This window comes from Oryzias melastigma, linkage group LG3 (assembly GCF_002922805.2).
Source record: "Oryzias melastigma strain HK-1 linkage group LG3, ASM292280v2, whole genome shotgun sequence".
NCBI classification, from domain to species: domain Eukaryota; kingdom Metazoa; phylum Chordata; class Actinopteri; order Beloniformes; family Adrianichthyidae; genus Oryzias; species Oryzias melastigma.
In genome coordinates, this window is record NC_050514.1 from 23624956 (window position 1) to 23643921 (window position 18966).

Here is an 18966-nt window from a genome sequence, read left to right on the forward strand (position 1 = left end):
GCAGGGGGAGTTGTGGCTCGCTGCTGTCACAGAACACTGGGCAAAAACACACACATGTACACTGATGAAAACTGGAAAATCGTTACACACATTTGTGGCATTTCCAAGCAAGTGTCTATTCCATCTGCCCTGAAGCGTTCCATTCAACTGGTTTTACTCACCATCCATTCATAAAAAAGGTTCATGTGTCACTGTGTTCAACCTAAACATTTACATCAACAGTTAAATATTATGAAAGGCCCAACAAGACAACAAAAATGTCACCAAATTGCAGCCAGAAGGGGAGCCACATCTAATAAACAAACTTGAAAAGTTTTCAGTCATTCTTATATGAAGCAAAAGTTTTTTTTTGTTGTTGTTTTTATCTTTTTTTATCTCAGTCAGTTTTACATAACACAAAGTGTCTTTTCTGAATGTCATTTTAAAGGGCCTATATCATTAAGCCTTTCAGAATTAGCTTTATCCATATATATGATAATATATTACCTTTGTCACACTAAAAAACATTTTTTTCAATGAAATATGAGTTATTTTCGTGAGCTCTTTTTACCAGAAGTAAGACAACTCATTCTGAGGCAACGCCTTTCACTCCATGTGGGTGCTGTCCATTTCAAGACGTCAACCTGGAGCCGACCTTGGCACTGTGTCTGCATTTCATCTACATAAAAAAAGACAACATCTGAACTTTTGCAAAGATGGATGTGCAAATTGTGCATTTAAAATGAAAGGTTTTGCCAACCATAGTTAGTTCTCTTAGTTCTAAGTGGGTGTGAGCCTGGGGGCGGAGCTGCCAATGAAGACTCCTTCTGGAATTAAGTTGTTCTCACATTGTGAGAACCCGCTCCTTTTCATGGATTGGAAGGGGCTGGTGTTTAGAGAACACGGTTTTACAGGAATGGCCATAGATGTGTGCATGGATCAAAATACCAACTGGGGTTGTTTAACACTTTTAAGCAAAAAATAAAAAAGAAGTTGCTTTTGCATGACACAGGCCCTTTCAGGCACAAAAATACAATTGAATTTTTTTATTTTTTTTATTGTTGAAAATAAATTCCGGCATCAACGAGTTAATACTCAGGCTCTGTAATGAACTCTAGAATCAGTAAAGAAAAACGTTTTGATTTGATCAGTTTTTCACACCCAAAATTTTCGGCTTCCATCAAGTCAGTCCCAAAATAATTTTGAAAAAGTGACAGTGTTGTTTGGGTACAACACAGAAGGCCACCACCAATTACGCCAAAGCTTTCAAAAGTATTATGCACAATGCATGGGGTGACCATGAAGCGTCAAAGCAGGGACCTCAGAGCCGCAGACAGGAGGCAGGGGTAACCTCAAAAAGCATCAAATTAGCCTCCAAACACCATCCCAGTGGACACAACTAACAACCACCTCCATGGCAGCTTGCAGCATCCTGTAAACACTGTCCGTCTTGGCTACCTTTTATTTGAAAGGTGTCACAAACAATGGCATGCAGGCATTGTAAACATCTGAGCTCATGACAGGCTTGAGTTGCACAACTGCTAACTTTGTCCTGGAAATCTGAGGAGAGTGAAACTAAAATGCGATTTGACACAAAATAAACCATTATGGGTCACCAAGGGAGCTGCACTGGGAGGTCATGGGCTTTGCCAAACTTGTAGACGGGGAAAAACAGGGGAGGGTGGGAGAGGCAGGGTGGGCCATGGTTGTGTGGGGTTGGAGAATAAGGCATGCTGGCTGCATTCCTTGGACATTTCTGCAAAAAAAGAGGAAAAGATCAGATAATCTTTAAAAAACTGAAATTAAAGCGTCTCCAGGAAATGAGATACGCTGAGTCAGGAGAACAGCGAGCACTGTTTGACGGATTTGTCAGAGTTACATATGCACAGCGGGAGACTGTGTTTATTACACTTTGGTGTGGAGTCAACTTTTTTTTTCCCTCAACATGACTTTATTTTTGTGACAAGTGAAATGGCAATTCTCAGCCTAGAATTCACAAACGCACACACTATTTCTGCCAGGATCATCATGCATACTGCAGCTCTGTGGACCCTCTGCTGCCATGTGTCTGTGGCAGCTCAGAGATAAATAAAACAAGCTTTGATCAATTGAGAAATAAGCAAAAGAAGCAGATGAAAAATGTCATATTTTACCAAATTTGTACTGGCTTTGTAGGCTTGTATTTTCAGGTTTTATGCACTTGGATGCTTATCCTCTGTCATGGTGCCTCTGTCAGTCTCCTCCCCCTCTCCACTCTCCCCTCCTCTCCACCTGGCTGCTGATCATCCCCAGCTGCAACCACTCATCTCGTCTCCTCACCTGCCTACTTAAGGAGCTCCAGGACCTTCATTCCCCGCCAGTCCGTTGCCCCTGATGGTGCATATTCGACCACCTCGTCTACGCCACAGTCTTGCCACGTTTTTGCCGAGACTCTGTCTAAATACCTCTCTCACTCTCTCTCAGGAATCTCCTACCTCGAGTGGTTGCATGTTTTTCCCCACTTCCGGATCTCCAGTCGGGTCTCCTTCCACGGTCACACCACGAGCCTCTGCCTCTGCTTCACGTTCCTGCGTCCAAGACGGCCATCTCCCTCTTGGAGGACAAGATCGCCTACTACGCCTCCAACCTCTGCCTCCTGCTCGGAGCCTGCTTCCTGTCCTGTTCAGGACCCAACCTTCTCACCACATTATTAAAATTATTGCCTTCCACGCTAGACCTCTGCTGTGTTTCTTCCGGGTTCCAGCGTCTGGGTCGCTACGTGTTCTGTAGTCATGACATCCTCTCTAAAAATAAAATGTAGGTGAATAAATTAATAATAAAAAAATACATCTATAGTTAAAAAATGATAGTTTACAAGATACTTCATATACATTTTGCATAGAAAAAAAAGAACAAATCAATTTTAATATATTTTTGTCCAGTTTCAAGAATTCTTAGACTTTAAAATACAGAATTGAACTAAAATATTGTTTCTGTTTTACGTTTGAGTATGTTTTAGAACATAACAGATATTAATAATAAATATATAAATAAAAAATAGAGTTACCCAGCAGTGGCAAATCAAGTCTAAAAAGTCGTTAGAGAACTTTATCTCACATCCAGATTTTATTTTGAAATTGGATCCAGAGCTCCTCTGACTGAAAAGAGAGACACATATACTGTAGATCACAAGGACGTCATTCTACTGTGGAGTCTATCGAAAAAGAAACAGTACAGTCGGTGTCTGTAACAGTGACAGCAGCCGCTTTATTGACTAGGGTTGATATGTGATCTGGGTGTTCTGCGGGGCTGCGCTCTGACCTTTGACTCTACAGCCCTCAGGCTCGGCCCTTGTGCCCACTGGCAGATGTGATTTACTGGAGCAGACTGTCCTTACAGGGTGACAGCTTGTTAGAGCTCTCCCCACATCTCCGTCGCCACCACTACAACGTCCATCTCAAGCATGGAAACTCCGCCTCCGGTACCTTTGCTCCTGTTGTGAGTTTGTCTCTCTGCTCCACCCTCCAATCTTTGGTCCCAGGAGGGATTCATTAAAAGGCTTCTTCTCCTGTCCCCTTCAATGACTGGCACCATCAACAACCAATATGCTCCGCCCCTCTCTGTGCAGCATTACTATAGGGCCACATGAGTGTGAGGGAACAGCTGGGAAAAAGGGTGGAGGGTGAAAAGCTTTTGCACCTAAAACATCCTCTTCTAACCTTAAAGACGAACTAGAGCAGTAGTAACCAGGGATCCAATGATTCACTTTCTCCTGATTTTTGGGTCACAATTTTGTTTCAGTTTGATGTATGATTTGTGTATTAAAAAAAAAAAAAGGAAAAATATTTTTTTCTCTTTACCTACAAGCAAGAAATAGTAAACACTCAAGCCCAGTGGAACTGTAGTAAAACAAGAAATACTAAATTCTTAAAATTAGTGCAACACTTGTTTGAGACTTTCCTGATATTAATCAGGGATGCAACAATTCACTTATCCCAAAATTCACTTTAATGGTACAACATATCATTCAGTCTTTGATCCCTAACTAACTAGTTTTGGGTGACACTAGTTGTCGCATTTGCTCAGCTGTTGATTTTCTTCTTTTTGACATAAAGGAGATTTCCTAAACTTCAGTGTTAGATTAACCAAAAATTACTTTTTGTGTGCTTACCCTTTGTAATAAGACTCACTTCAATGGAAATATTGTTTTTTGGTGCCATTAACATGTTCTTGAGGCATTTTTCTCATGATGAAGGACACGTCTTCAATTCAATTCAATTCAATTTTATTTATATAGCCCAATATCACAAATTCAATTTGCCTCATTGGTCTTAAGAAAACTGAGCTTAAAATTGCATTTCTGAGTATTTATGAATCAGAAGCAGATGAAAAAATGCACAAGCTCCCTGATGCATGCAGTTTTAGACAAATAGATCTGCATTCATTTTTGTTTCCCTCCTCTGAGCTGGCTCAAAACTTTATGGCTGAATAGCTCCTGTCAGGAGAAAAAAGCTCTGTCCCCGCCTTCTCCCGTATACTAACGCACTACATCTCCCCCATATGCCGCTCACTTGACTCTCATTTGACAATCACCCACGTAAGTCTTAAGCAGCACACAGAACCCCGATCTGTACGAAGTATTGTTTGTGCCACTTTCCTGCATACTGAGCGTTATACCCTGACCTGTCTTCTTATGCTCCTGATCCTGATTCTCGCCCGACTCTGTCTCTGCCCTCGACCAATGCCTGGACTCCGAACCTTACCTGCCTCTCTGATATTGCTAAGCCAGCACCTGACCTCTGCCTGCCCAACCCTGGTTTAGCTTTATGGACTTTTAGCTGTGCTAATAGACCTACTGCACATGGAACCAGGCGTCTGCCTGTGTGTGACAGCTCAGATATTGCTCGCTACTTTTCTTGTTAGATTGGGGGTGTGAGGGGCTGTAAGCTAGCGGAAGAGCGTGTAAGCAGAATGCTTTGCCATGGGTGATGGGAAGGGGGCACGGGGTTGTCTTGCACCAACAGTCTTGCCCAAAAGCCAGAAGTATATTTCTAATGAACTACTACTGCTCTGCAGAAACTATGTCCTAGAAACTGACAAAGGGTTTTTTTTTATTTTGCTTAAAAACAGCTTAATCATGACTTAAATACCACTGAGAATGCTTAAAAAATAGATCAGATTATGATCGGGGTGGGTCTTTGAGTAAACCTGAAAAATAAGAAATCACATTTAAGCTATGTATTAAATTCTTATTTTTAAAATGGTTAACTCAATAAAGTTTGTTTATTTTTCCAAAAAACACATTTTTCTCTGCTGACTTTTTAAGCCCCACAAAAATGGTATTCCCGACCAAGTCCGTATCTGCTGTGGATAAGTGGAAGGAAAACAGTCAGTGCTCGCCAGAGAGGTGTCACTTGTTCTCAGTATTAGCAGTGGTGTAGATAAGAAAACAGATGGGACAGAAGAGGTCAGAGGGCCATGCTATGCCTGACAGGTTTGTTTATTTGGCATGTCTCTGATATCCTGCTTTCCCCCCCTCCACGCCCGCCACTGACTCTGCCTACAGCCTGACCTGGAAGTGACCACGCAGAGATGGATCAAGGCCACTTTTCACCAGGAGAGTCAACACTAACCGCCCCACTCACCACTCAGGCCAACTCAAAACACATGGAGCAAGTGTGGACTTATTACCCCGACTTTGACAAGAATAACAATTGACTAATTTGTACTTGCATGGCTGGATGGAGCCAAGTTACTGTAGGAGAAATTTCAATGAAAACAAACCTGGTTGACACCGATGTTAAATATATGTGATGGATTTATTTTGCAACGCTACATGTGAATGTCCTTGTTTTGTGGAAGTTGTTTGATCATTCCAGGAACCTACCATCTCAAGAAAAAGCACTCCAAACACCAAAACCTCTGTGTGAGGCCCGAGGTCCTTGTGTCTGAGGGAGGCCAGGGCTGATAACCTCGCCCGGGCACCAGCAGATAAGACTAAGATCCCACTAACACTGCGGTAAAGAGCCTCTAAGGAAGATAAACTGGATCCAACAGATTCCTGGAGATTCTTTCAGTCAAACTCATTTCCTTGAATGACAGATGGCAAAGAACAGATGGCTGAAGTTTGGAGAAACTGCGAGAATTTAGGAAAACTCCCAAGTTTCAATTACAACCTTTTTAGACATGAATGCTTATGATCTATGTAATGTTTAAGCAGCTGGTTTTATCTCTGTCTATTTAAGACCCGTGCACAAAAACATTCCCTTTGCAATTCTAAATAATTCAGTTTCATTTACTTAAGTCATAAGAACCTAAGGTGACAAAACAGAAGAACATCAGAAATGTGTTCTGTTATGGAGCTAAATCGGGGCCAAAACTATTTTAAAAAAAGAGTTGAAAGTTGAAAAAAGATTTCAAACTGTAAAATAAGTTTTGAAATTGAAAGTTTGAGTTTTAAAAATGCTGAAAAAAATATAAAGGTGAAAACAATTAAGTTGATTTTAGAATAGCAAAAAGTTTTGGACATTTACCTTTTTTTTGGGCCAAACACCAATATTTTTTCTATTTGTATTATTTAGGTTTAAAATAATACTGGCCCCAATGTAGCTCCATATTCTGTGGTATATTCCTTGAAGGAAAATTGAGTCTGGGTTCTTATTATAATAAAAGTTGTAATTATCATCTGTTGTTCAACTGAAATTCCTGAAAAATCCAATCTTATTTTTACAAGATTAATAACCTTAGTCTTGTGTTAGGGTCGTCACCAACCCAGTTAATTTTGAATTGCATTAGAAAATGTCTTAAAATTAATGTATTCCACCAAGACTTTTTGAATTTGTCAACACTCTTAATTTCAATTTCAACTTAATTTTTAAATAGAATTTTGCTCCTAAAAAATTGATGATAGGTCATTGTTTTTAGTGTATTTTAAAGCTGATGTAAAACATGGGTCACAACCGACCCATTAACACCATGGATGATAACAGCAAGAGAACACAGGACGAGGGTTAAAATACAGGGAGTAAAAATGTAGTTTTTGCTTATTAAGATATATTTTTTAAGGAATGTAATTTCCAGTTTTTTTGTTTTCAATGTTGCAGTTGTCATTACTGCAACATTGATATGTGAGAAAATTGTTCAGAATATTTCAGAACATTTACAAAAGAATTAGCTATCTAGTGCCTTAACTATCTATATTCTTGACCAACCTTTTTTCATTTATGGTCTTTTTTTACATTAGCAGCAAATAGTGCTACTCGATATTGTCAGTTTCTACTAAAAAGAAGTTAAGTGTGGAAAGTTTTACATCTTTTTCTAACATTTTGTAGGGCTGTTGGAAGCAACACAAGTTTTTTTTTTCTTTTTACTTGTTTAAGGAAAAATCTTAATTTGGATCCAATTCCCTACCTATATCAGCAATTCCTTGAGCATATAAAAAGTTTCAATTAAAAATGTCAATTTATTATATTTCAAGTTGTACTCAAATTATTCAAATGCAAAACAGATTCAATTTAAAATTTAAAAAGCCATTTTTACAGTAATATGCCACTGCAAACTCTTTTTTAAACTCTGACATCATATATTTGGAAATACTCGTACGTTTTTATTGAAAGGGCATAGCACAACACTTACATTTCTTCAAATGTCTCATAGTGGAGGAGAGATAATCCCTCCAGCTCTAAACAGATGAGGGAAAATCAAAAACAAAGCAGCGTTAAAAACAACCAAAACATCTGCAGGGCAGCCACAGAGGCAGCGAGAAAATCACGCACACCCAGATCCAGCCAAGCAGATGGTTTGTCTCTGCCATCTCTCTCTCTCCCTCACACACACTCTTCCTTTACACGCACACACACACACCCATGCACGCACACACAAGAGCAGGAGCGAGGCTTTCACAATGCAGATCAGCCCACGGCCCAGGAGGAAGATAGTGTGTCTGTGAGCGGGTTTGAAACATCAGACGGCTTTCACACAGTCATCTATTAAGTTGTTTACTCTAATTCCAACATACCATCCAATGCAATTTGAGGAAAGTGATTTAAGTTGTCTTCTCTACTTCTAATAACAGAAAACCACAAAAGAAATGCTTCACTGTACTGTGAACGTGCTGAAAGACTGGAGCGTAAATCGCTTTAAACTGCAGAAAGACAAAAACACAGTGTAACAGAAGAAATGAATTCAGCAGAGAGAACGCCGCAGTCAAATCTGAATGTCTGTTTCTCTATAAATTCTTGTAATGAGCTCCGTCTCCGGGAGGCTTGTTCAGACAGTGAGAGCCGACTCCTGTTTAGACTGGGCCAGCGCCAGCCGTCCCCTCACTCCGCCTCGGTGGTGACAGGTGAGAGCCGTCAGCTGACTATCATCACAGTCACCCCCAACAACACAGCAGTCAATCCATCACTCCTGTCTGCTCGAGTTAAGAAATACTGTGGGACAAATAAAATGATTTTTTTTATTTATTTGGTTTAATTGGACTAATTAAAATATTGGTAGAATTTAAATGCTTATTTACATCCTTTCGATTTTGCAGGTACCTTCTTGAAATCGATGCTCACATCATTTCTGTGCATTCTAATTTTTTCCTTATAAGATGCTTAAAGGTGTTTTGGATTTCTATTAATCTTTTCACTTGTTAGCTTTCTGCTCTCTACAGTGTTAACGGTCAATTTTGACCCGTGTCTTAAATCAGCTTTAAAATACTTAAAACAAAAACCTATCCATTTTTTTGTCATCTCTTGTTCATCTTGTTAGGCTTCCTTATCCATGGAAATATACGTTTTATTATTTTTTCTGTAGGTCTCTGGGTCCTTAAAATTTAGTAATTCCTCTAGATTTCAATAAAAACAAAACAAAAAAAATAACCTCAAAGAAATCATGTAAATAAAACAAAGGTTATTGTGTTGCTTGAATTTTACTGAGGGGTTTAGAACACATCTCTGAAACGATTTTGCTTGATCTATTTTTACATTTTTAAACTTTAGGGGCTTCTATCGTGTAATTGGTAAGTTTTGGCACATTCAAAAATAAATCTATATTTTTGTCAGAAATAGAAATTCAATCCAAACACACCGAAGCACAAACAACCAACAAAACAAACTTGTTATTTTAATTTGGGCTCTAATTATTGCTTTAAAAAGTTATTTTATGTAACTGTGTCCAAACCAACCCCTGCACCAGTAAAGACATAATTTCTACCAGAGCATTTTAGAATGAAAAAGATGTTCCTGACAATTCAAAAAGTCTTAATGGAATACATTAATTTTAAGTGATTCTTGTATGCATTTAAAAACAAAAAGGGTCGATGCTGACCCTAACACAAGACTAAGTTTGACATTTGTGGTCCTGATTATTTCTCATTTTGGGTTATCTGGCTTTGCAAAATGTGTGTGCTGATTACCCAATTAAGTGTTGATTGAGTATTCTGACCAACAGCTTTCCGCTCCTCAAGGTTAACTGAGGATTGGTTGCCCAGGAAATAAATATACCAGACCAGATCCAGTTAAATAGGTCGTGGTTATAAATATTAGAGCTGATATTTAATAAATCAAAACCGTCCTTGCTTTCACCTCCTTCTTGAGATTTGTTAGGACAGTGCTTTCATTAAAAAATGTCTTTTAGGAAGTGACAATATAAACTGCTTATTTTTTTTACATAAAAAAAGGAATATTTTAGTGGGAAATCAAAAAACATCAGTACAAATACTGAGGAAGTTCCAGAAGTTGGAGAAAGTAAAAGTAAACGGTTAAATCCAGACATCTGATTGATAATATGAAGTCAAACTACAGTGTTGTGTTTTACATGTAAGTGCACAAAATCTCAATATAAAGGATAATCCAGCCACAACCACGCTTCTACCTGGTTTCTCAAACTCCCTGGGGTGCATGCTCTTTAAAGCTACAGATACACACATAAAATAAACATACACCACATCTGTGCAAGGCAAATGCACACACATAGGCCCTAAAAACATGTGAATGCACACTAACAGACACTCAGAGTCATTGAAATGTCCACTGTGACCCACCTCGCTCCCTCCCTCCATTTACTGCCTCTAAAAGCCTTTTCCATTTAACAGTGGGCCTGGGGCTGTGAGTGACAGGGAACAGAATGGACCTTATGTTGTCACTTTTGCAGCGCTGTGGCCTGGAGGGAAGCCTGGCACAGCAGTCTGTTCTGGTGGCAGGGCGGCTGGTGGGTTTGAAGGTGGGGGCGGTGTGGGGGTGGACAGTGCAGCCCAAACCTGCAAAAGCACAAAACCAACCACGCTTAGACATTGCACTGAAAGGCAGAGCAAAGCCACTTTGTCTCTTTTATATACACACTGAGTGGAGGTGAAGAGATTTCAGCTTGGTAGACTGACACCTGTGGGGAGACGGGCTGAGCGAGCGACTGACCACATCGATTGACCACAGTGACTCCTGCACCAGAACCTCCAGCAGAAAATCTGCTGCTTTTTAAGGCTTTTACATCATTCCTCTCCAACAGGAGAGACCAGAATGATTCCACAGCAAGGAAACATTGAGCTGACATCCTGCACTGTTGCCAAATTTTAAAACCGAGCTACATTCTGTTCTTAGAGTTTGTTTTTTTAGCATCAAATCTTTTACTTAAAGTTGGTTTAGAGAATATACAAGGGAGATGTTAGATAAGGAGCTTTAAAGTCCCACTCCAATCATATTTAATATTTTTTAAAAGCCTTTCCGGTGGACTTAAAATTATGATTTTGCTGTTTTTAGCCAAAACCCAAAAACGTGTGGTTTTCTGGGACATAGTTTCTGCAGAGCAGCAGATATGTGCATGCACATCCATCTTTGAAAAAGTTTGGATAATTTTCTTTGGAGAAACGCAGACCCAGCCTGCTCCAGGATGATGTCATGAGATGGGCGGCACCCACATGCAGCCGCAGGCGGAGCCTCAAGAATCGAGACGTTTCCTTTACAGGTAGGAAAAAACTCACAAAAACAACTATTTAATACATCATTTGTTTTTTAGTGTGCCAAAGGTAATATATGATCATATATATGGATATAGTTCACTCTGAAGGAAAAATCATGGGAAGGCCCCTTTACATCTCAATGTATCCCATGTGTCACATCTGTTAGTGAAAACTACACGAACGTCTTCTCACCAACCTAAAGTCAGTCAGGAGTTGGTATCACACCATCAGCTTTATAGGAAGTGACTCCAGGATCAGTACAATGTTTGTCACTACCAGCTGTGGGTTGTTTTGTAATTTCATCTTATCTCCTGTGAATGTTTATTTGCCCGTATTACACACACCCTTACAAAAAAGATCTTCATAGCATTGATCTGAGTTCAAAAAAGGCGTCTGATTACGCAAACCCAACGGCTTATTTTTTGCCTGTGATTCATGCGAGCCGTTGCTATGCCGGAGCTGCAGGTGCAGATGGCAAAAAGAGATACTTTCCATTTCCACAGAACTGTGGGTAAGAAACATTTCCATAAAACAGCTTTACTAAAGTAGTTGTGCTAACCGAATGGTCAACAAATAAAACAACTCGAGTGACCTAATCAGTCCTGATCTCTTTCAGTTTAGCAGGTTCTTGCCAGAAAATAATTGAGCAGAAAACATGGAGCAATTATGCTAGCGATGCTCCCTTTGTAACCTGCATGTGACAGCACGCCTCAGACTTGCAAGTGATTACTAAAAGATGAAAAAAGTTGTCAATGAATGCAAGCTGGAGGAAACTTCTCAAAAAGATAGTGGCCCATTGTTAAGCCCATGGTCAGGGTGTCTTCCTCTATTACAATTTTATGAATGACTTATTTATGGTCTGGTTACTACAGTGTGGGACCAACTTGTCCAGTATTCAGGTATGTAGAAATGAAGAAGATGTGTGACACTGACTGATGACTAGGTGTGGAAAGGGGGTGACAGGTAGAGGACTGGCTATACGGGTCACTTAAAGATTCTCTAAGAAATTCAGACAGACTTTTGCTTTAGTGAAACTCAATCTTTCCTCTGAAGTAATATTAACGTTTTTACAAAAATCACCTAAAACTGTGGGAAAATTTTCTGTCATAATCTTGGGAAAAACAGGTATTAATTCCAGGATATAAACAGGTCGGACCTGCACTCCTCTTCCTCATTTTCTCCAAAGATAAATGGCTAATCTTCATCGTCTATTCAAACCAGGTTCCAATATATATATTTTTTATATTCCTCTTTTGTCCCCATGTTGTGACAGGCATCTAAATTGATTAAGCTCTGCCCCAGGATCTGACACTACACCGTGTTGCTTTCTATTTGTTGATTATTATTGATTTTCTTTGATACTTCATTTAAAAATCAATAGTCATAGCAGAAGAAAAATAGGCACAGTTTACACATACTTTAACATACTATTGTGTAACAACGGAGGCTGCAGTTTTGGCAGTGGCCACCAAAGCAGCAGCCAATTATAAGGAAAGCTCTTAACAGGTGAAAGAGAGAGGTCCCAGATCGATTCCGAGCTTTCTCCTCCAATCACAGAAAGTGGCCATAAATTAAAGCGCATCTGTTTTGTTGTGAAGACAGACATGAAGCATGGTGGCAACTTTTTATTTTATTCACTATTTGTTGGTATCCTTTGGTCTTTATTCAACCCCCACCTAAAAAAGACTGCTCTATCCTCCATTATTGCATGACAGACAGAAAGGACAAGTGTCAAATAACAAGCTAACGGTGTGCCTACAGCGTGATATATCAGGGAAACTTGACCTGTCTCACCGCCACTTGAATTTACAATGGCAGTGTAAAGTAATTTACTGTAAGTTATGTTGTGCCACTTCTTGGATCAGCCACTCTTGCTGTATTACTCCAGACTTATTATGTATGAGGTGTCTGTGTGTTTCCAATAAAGAAAACAAAGAAAACGATGAATAAAAATGAAACAAAAAAGTATGAAACCTAGGAAGGCGTGAACATTAAATCTCCATTTAGAAAATGATGAAACAGTATTTCTAAAGAACAACAAACAGGTCCCCTGTAATGTTTATACATGTCATTTGTGAACAAATAATGTTGTCACAACTGTAGGATCAGGAAGAGGAGAGGCTTTGGGGACAATTTAAGTAATTTTGGGATCCTTCTTACGCTCCGATGCTCTAACAGACTGAATTCTGAAATAAAATATACCAAACCATCTTCAACAAGCATTCATAAGTTGGAGTTCCTTTCACCTCATCATTACAGCTCATTTATAATTATAAAACATGGTCAAATAAGCCAGACAAACAAAACAGATTATCCAAAAGTTAAAAACTCTAGAGCAAAAAAAAAACTGCTTTGGAGTGAAAGTATCCCTCAGTGGTGGTTTGATTTACATTATGTTGCCAATAAGTTCCAGAATTGATTCAATTTAATTCACCAGAGTCTGGATTGATTGGATTCAATTTTGTTTTTTCCAATTCTTTCCACTCAATTCAATTCAATTACATTTCAAGCTACCTGGTTTACACAATTAGACACACTTGTTTAGAAATACATTAATAATGTGATGTATATTTTTTTGAAGATTTAAAAAAAAAAAAAATCTGATACAGTTCATGCAGAAAATGTATTCATGGAATTATAATGAGATTGTAAATACCATACAGTGTTACATGGTTTCTCAAACAGAGATGTTCCAACAATTGTTCTGCTTCTCCTGGAGGACGTTTCAGTTTGGCCACTAGGTGTCAATCCTGCTGTAGCATTACATTTTATTCCAGAAAAGAAAGAATGAGGAAAAATAATGTTTTTAAGCCTACAAGTTGTTACTTTAAAAAGTATTTACTTAGAAGAGTTTGTAAATTTATGCCTTTGAATATATAAAGATGTTCCTTTAGTTAGCAATGTATGTTTACGTCGACCGAGCGCTAGCATCAGCCGTCTTATGGGAAATTCCATTATACGTTAGCATCAAGTTGGCGGACTTTAGCATTATGCATTGGATCAATCCACTCTTTTATAGATTGATTATTGATCTGTTAAGCTTAGATCGATTCAGATTGGTTTTATCAATCCAGCCCTAGTATCCATGCTTTATAAATATGAACTAGTTTTCTAATTCAGTTGTTGACTTTTTGCCTTGAAGGTGTGGAAAGTAAAAGAAAGTAACCTTTAAAAATACAAAAAAGTAGCAACTTTTGAGGAAATAAATGCTGCAGAAGATCCCAGATTTGACAGGATCTGCTTGGAGTGAAATTTGAGAGGTCTGCTTTTAATTTGGACAAGAATCTTCACCCACATTTATCAATTGTTAACACGTGTAATCTGCAAATCATTTTATTTAGAAATTTTAAGAACTTGAATTGTGTCTTGGTTTTAAGAAGTTGCTTTTGTTCAGCATTTAGTAGTGGGATGTCTTCTATTTATCCCTACTTTTCTTTCATTTTTGTACTCACCTTTCTTCTCCCCTCTCCACCCTCATGTCACCCCTCTCCCAAACTCAAGCATGCAGAACAGAGCATGCAGGTCTTCTCTAGCAGACCTGAACGCTCTTTCTCAGAGTTCTCACCTTTCACCCGGGGTTAACGTGAGGCGGCATCACTTTGGCCCCCGAGCCCTGGAGAGACCAGAACACAACACCGTCCTGACGAGCCGAGCTGTATGGAGAGTCAGCAGCGTGGTGAAAGATACAGGCTTGTAGAAAGAAAGCAGGAGAACAAACAGGTGACCGACATCAGAGTCCAGACTAGGATGTGACATGGAGACAAAAAGGCTGGTTTGAGTGTAGGGCTGTCAAGGCTGATGGTGTCAGTTTGTGAATGAAGCGTAAATGAGGAAGAGGTTTGAATAGTTTGCCTGTATTAAATAAGGAGCTATCTAAATTGGTTTCATACCAGACTTGGGAACACACATTTAAGCAACCACTGCCAATGAAAACTCTATGTAAATGCCCATATATGTATGTTTCAGGCTTCTGTGATTGAATTTCTTGCATTAACACATCACTACACAAGTTTTAGATTAATTTTCAGGCTCTACATACAAAATATGCTGCAACTGACTGTGTGTTGAATTTTGACCTTTATCAGGTGCTACGTCTGACTTTCCACCCTGATCCCTAACTACTAAAAAACTATATAGTTCAGGACTATCTGGTGTTCTGGATTTTATAGCAATTTGAACACAATGCTCACTATTTTTCTTTCTTTTTTTTAAACACTGATATGACATCACAGATTTCACAAAGTGAAAATCTAATTGATACAAACTTTTCAAGTCTTTTTGTGACTGCACTGTTTTCTGATGATGAAAATTTGGAGGGTTATTACAAAATTACTTTCGAACATGTTTTTTTATAAAAATTGTTCAACTGCAATGCAATATGGTCTATATTACAAATGTGGTGAGCGTCGATGCACAATGGTTTTTTGCAAAGACTTCTGGGTAATTTCTGGTGCACTCGATTTTGGAAATGTAGATTTTGACAGCTCTATAAAATGGCAAAAAACACTATATAGTGCACTATATAGTCAGTAGGGAACTAGTACCTGACATACCCAGGGACTTAAATTTGGTAGTGACGTAAGGGTAGCATCCTGTATAATACACAGAAGTGCCAGATGTTTGAAAATTGATCTCAGAAGACAAAAATAATTATTTGGTTTATGCCCAGATGGAATTATTTGACTCCAAGGCCGAATCCGAATTTTTCCCCTACCCCTATTTGTTTTCCCTACATAAAGTTGATTTTTTAAAGGGGTAGCCTTAAGGACTGTTGAATGTGTATCCCTCCGCCTCCTTCATCCGCATCACACTGTGCCGCTGAGGATGCATCTCTTCATGTGGGTATGCTCTGAAGAAGTTTACATTTAAATGTAAATTATGACTTTTGTTATAAAACCAATGTTGTTATGTATTTTCTGAGCGCTGTCAGCTACGTGCAACGTAGATGGATGGCAACTATTGATGACATCATCAAGGCTTAGTAAAGTCAAAATTTGAAGGCACCATTTCTCTATAACTCTCAATTTGGGGGGCTGAATAGTTAGAGGAATAACTAATTTTATATATTGGAATAGAAATGTGAAAGAAAAAGCCTAGAGTGAGATTTTTACAAGATTTTGCACCAAGACTCTTCCAAGTACGGTACATGCTCTAATATCAGGTGGCGACAATCCATTGTGAACACTGTATGCTTAAAGCACGTTCTCCTGTTTAGAGTACGCGTCTCATGCCCAGTGTGTATGTAGAATAACAGCAAAAAGAACAAAACAGATGTTTCTTCACCTATATCTCACAGCTTATTCTCCAGAATTCAAGCACCACTGGCTTGTACAGCCCTGTGATTCTACAAATGTGTGCCAGCAGAGGCAGCCCAGTCCCCCCGCCCCGCCTCCAACAGGAGTGCCAGATGCTCAGTAATCTGTGTGAAAGGCGATCCACCACTTAATGGGATTGTTTCTGTTGCACCTTAACGAAGAGGTGGCCATCAGAGCAGAGCTGAGCATTCGTCCTCCGTAACTGCTGTCCTGGGACCTCAGGTGGACACTGGGTGAAGACACACGCGGAGAGGGTCAGGGGGGGAAGGGGTGGTCCTCACACCTCAGAATCGTAAAACGGTCCTGAGCTGCTCTCCTCGCAGCATGCATTGTCTTAAAACAGATGGCTGACACAGCGACAAGAAAGAGAGAGATGATACGGCTGAAATGGGTGAAAGCCTTTGAACATACGGAGGCCTTATTATCCTAGATGACTTATATACTCTCAGGCTATATTAAACAGATGTTTATGAGGATTTCATGAATTTTTTTTTTGTTTTAGCTAACGACAAAACTTTTGAAGAGCTTGCATACAACCTTCCACTTGGATTTTCTTAATTGAGGGAAATAAGAATCCATTTCAACTGTTTACACCATTACTGATTTAACTAAAAATGTTCATTTTTAACACCCACCAGAATAGGAATAAGAAGTACTTTAAACATGTGATTTTCTTTAAAATGCCACCCCTATCATTTTTGGTCAATTGTAAAAGCATTCCCAGTGGTCTTTTAAATTTTGATTACCGGTATGTCATTTTTAGCCAAAATCAAGAAACCTGTGTCATTTTCTAGGTCATAGTTTCTAAAGAACTGCAGTAATTGATTTAAAATTTGCCTTATGTGTTTTGGGGAGGACTGTTGTATGGAGTAAGCCTGCCCTCATTTCCCATCATCCCTTTGTTCAGACTCTCCTGCTGAATTTAAGCCCCCTCATATGGTGCAACACACTGGAGTAATCCAGCCGCACGGCTTTGAGGTTGGATGAGGATGCTTCTTTGGATCTATTTGTCTGCAAGTGGATGCATCAGAATTGAGCGGAACATGTTGCATCTATATGCCACTGCTACAAACTTTTCCAAACTCAGTTACCTCCTGATTTAAAACAATTTTAATAAAGAAATACTCATAAATGGAATTTTAACCCTAATTTTCTTTATCTATGTCGTGAGAAAAAAGGTGTTAAAACAGCAAAAACATAATTTTATCAGAGTGGGTCTTGGACTTCAAATAATACATCACAGTGGTTGTATTGACTTCAGTGTCAGGATTGTTATTAAATCAATGACCTATTGACTATTACGGTGGAGGTTATCTATGTTTTGGGCGCTGCTGTGTCACATTCTGTGTTGCAGCTGCCTTTGAGGAAGAGCTAACAGAGATCCATATCTTTGTTTTTGCTTCCCTGTCTTTGGCTCAAGCTTAGATCTCAAATCAAGCATTACCAGGCAGGTGTCTTCAGGTTTGGGGAGTGAAGCACTCACACTCTAACTTCTTTCTTTTTTACCTCTCCAAACAGAAGGAGATAAAAAAAAAAATATGGTAAATAAACATATAAATGTTTTTTAAAGATAATATTTGTTTTTCCTTATTCATCTATTTTCCTAAAAGCCAGGAAATCAGAGAGTAAAGAGACAAAAATCTGATAAATAATGGAAACAGACAAGCTTTATCTCTCTGTGATCTATGTGTAACTTAAGACAGAGTTTCCTTCCTTCCTTCCACCCCTAACAGCAGTAAAACTGTCTGTGTCATAACGCCCAGCGTGTCAAAATGATATGTTTAACCATCTCTTACCTATTATTCAGGACAATAGTTGCCCAGGCTGGATTTCCTTCCAGTGTGAAATGATAGATTCCCTTTTTTCTTGCCGAGTGCCCACTCGGCTCAGCGCTCGTCTTCAAAAGGCTGCGACTATGTGTCACCTGTGTAGAATGTAAAGACACGTTAGATAGAGTTTCACAGCAGACCTCTATTCATGCTTATGATTGCTTTGTTTGGTGGAGAGATTTCAGTGTCCATAGGGGCTGGGAAGGTGGGACCTCGGCCTTATAAATGAGCCGTTGCTTTGTCAACACAGGAGTGGGGTTATCTCAAGCAGGAGCTGAAAGATTGATGGAGGCAGATGATTATCAGTGAGACCACAGTACGGTGGAAGGTGGGTTCAGACAGATACTGTATTTACGCAAGGATCAAAAAGGTAAACTTAAAGTCACAACAAATGAACACAGATTCTTCATCAGTGTACGGCGTACGGCAACATGAAAAACATGTAAACGATCAAAAAGACATCCGTTCTTGCCATATTCCTTAAAAATATTCTTTGAAATAAAAATAAAAAGACTTTTTAAAAATAGTTTTCTTTTTACTTTTGTCTAATATTTATGAATCAAGTTTTATCATGTTTTGACTTTTTTTTTTTGAAGATTACAGGTTCATGTATTTATTTTTTCTTTTGGTTTGGTTAATTAAAAAAAAAGAAAAAAAGAAAGAACAACCCAACAGTCCCACATTATAATTTTAATTTATTCTAAATTGTTTAAGGTTGGTTAAACTGTCCTGTCACTATACACAGTTAAAAGCTACATCAATGAACATATGAAGATAAGGTTTTACCCGCTGGCATTTGTACAAAAGCAAAATAGGTTCACTTTAAAGCATAATAAAGTCATATGTGAGGTTTATTGCTTTAAATAAACAGTAGATATCAGATTCCAATTAACAAAAACTTTCATTATCCAACAGTGGATAA

The 18966-nt window shown here is 38.8% G+C and overlaps 2 long non-coding RNA genes across 2 annotated transcripts in view; one reads left to right on the top strand and one right to left on the bottom strand.

Annotated features, from left to right (window-relative positions):
- Window positions 1-1020: 1020 nt before the first annotated feature.
- Window positions 1021-18966, bottom strand: part of LOC112161321 — a 70731-nt gene continuing 52785 nt past the window's right edge. Inside the window, exons 3-7 of the long non-coding RNA XR_002921851.2 lie at window positions 18012-18139; window positions 16367-16562; window positions 14466-14590; window positions 9989-10204; window positions 1021-1735 (exon numbers count right to left, since the gene is read on the bottom strand). This is a non-coding gene — a long non-coding RNA (uncharacterized LOC112161321). The remainder of the gene's footprint in view (window positions 1736-9988; window positions 10205-14465; window positions 14591-16366; window positions 16563-18011; window positions 18140-18966) is intronic.
- Window positions 2184-2687, top strand: LOC112161320. Its single transcript, XR_002921849.2, has 2 exons — window positions 2184-2355; window positions 2443-2687. It is a non-coding gene; the product is annotated as an uncharacterized LOC112161320 (long non-coding RNA).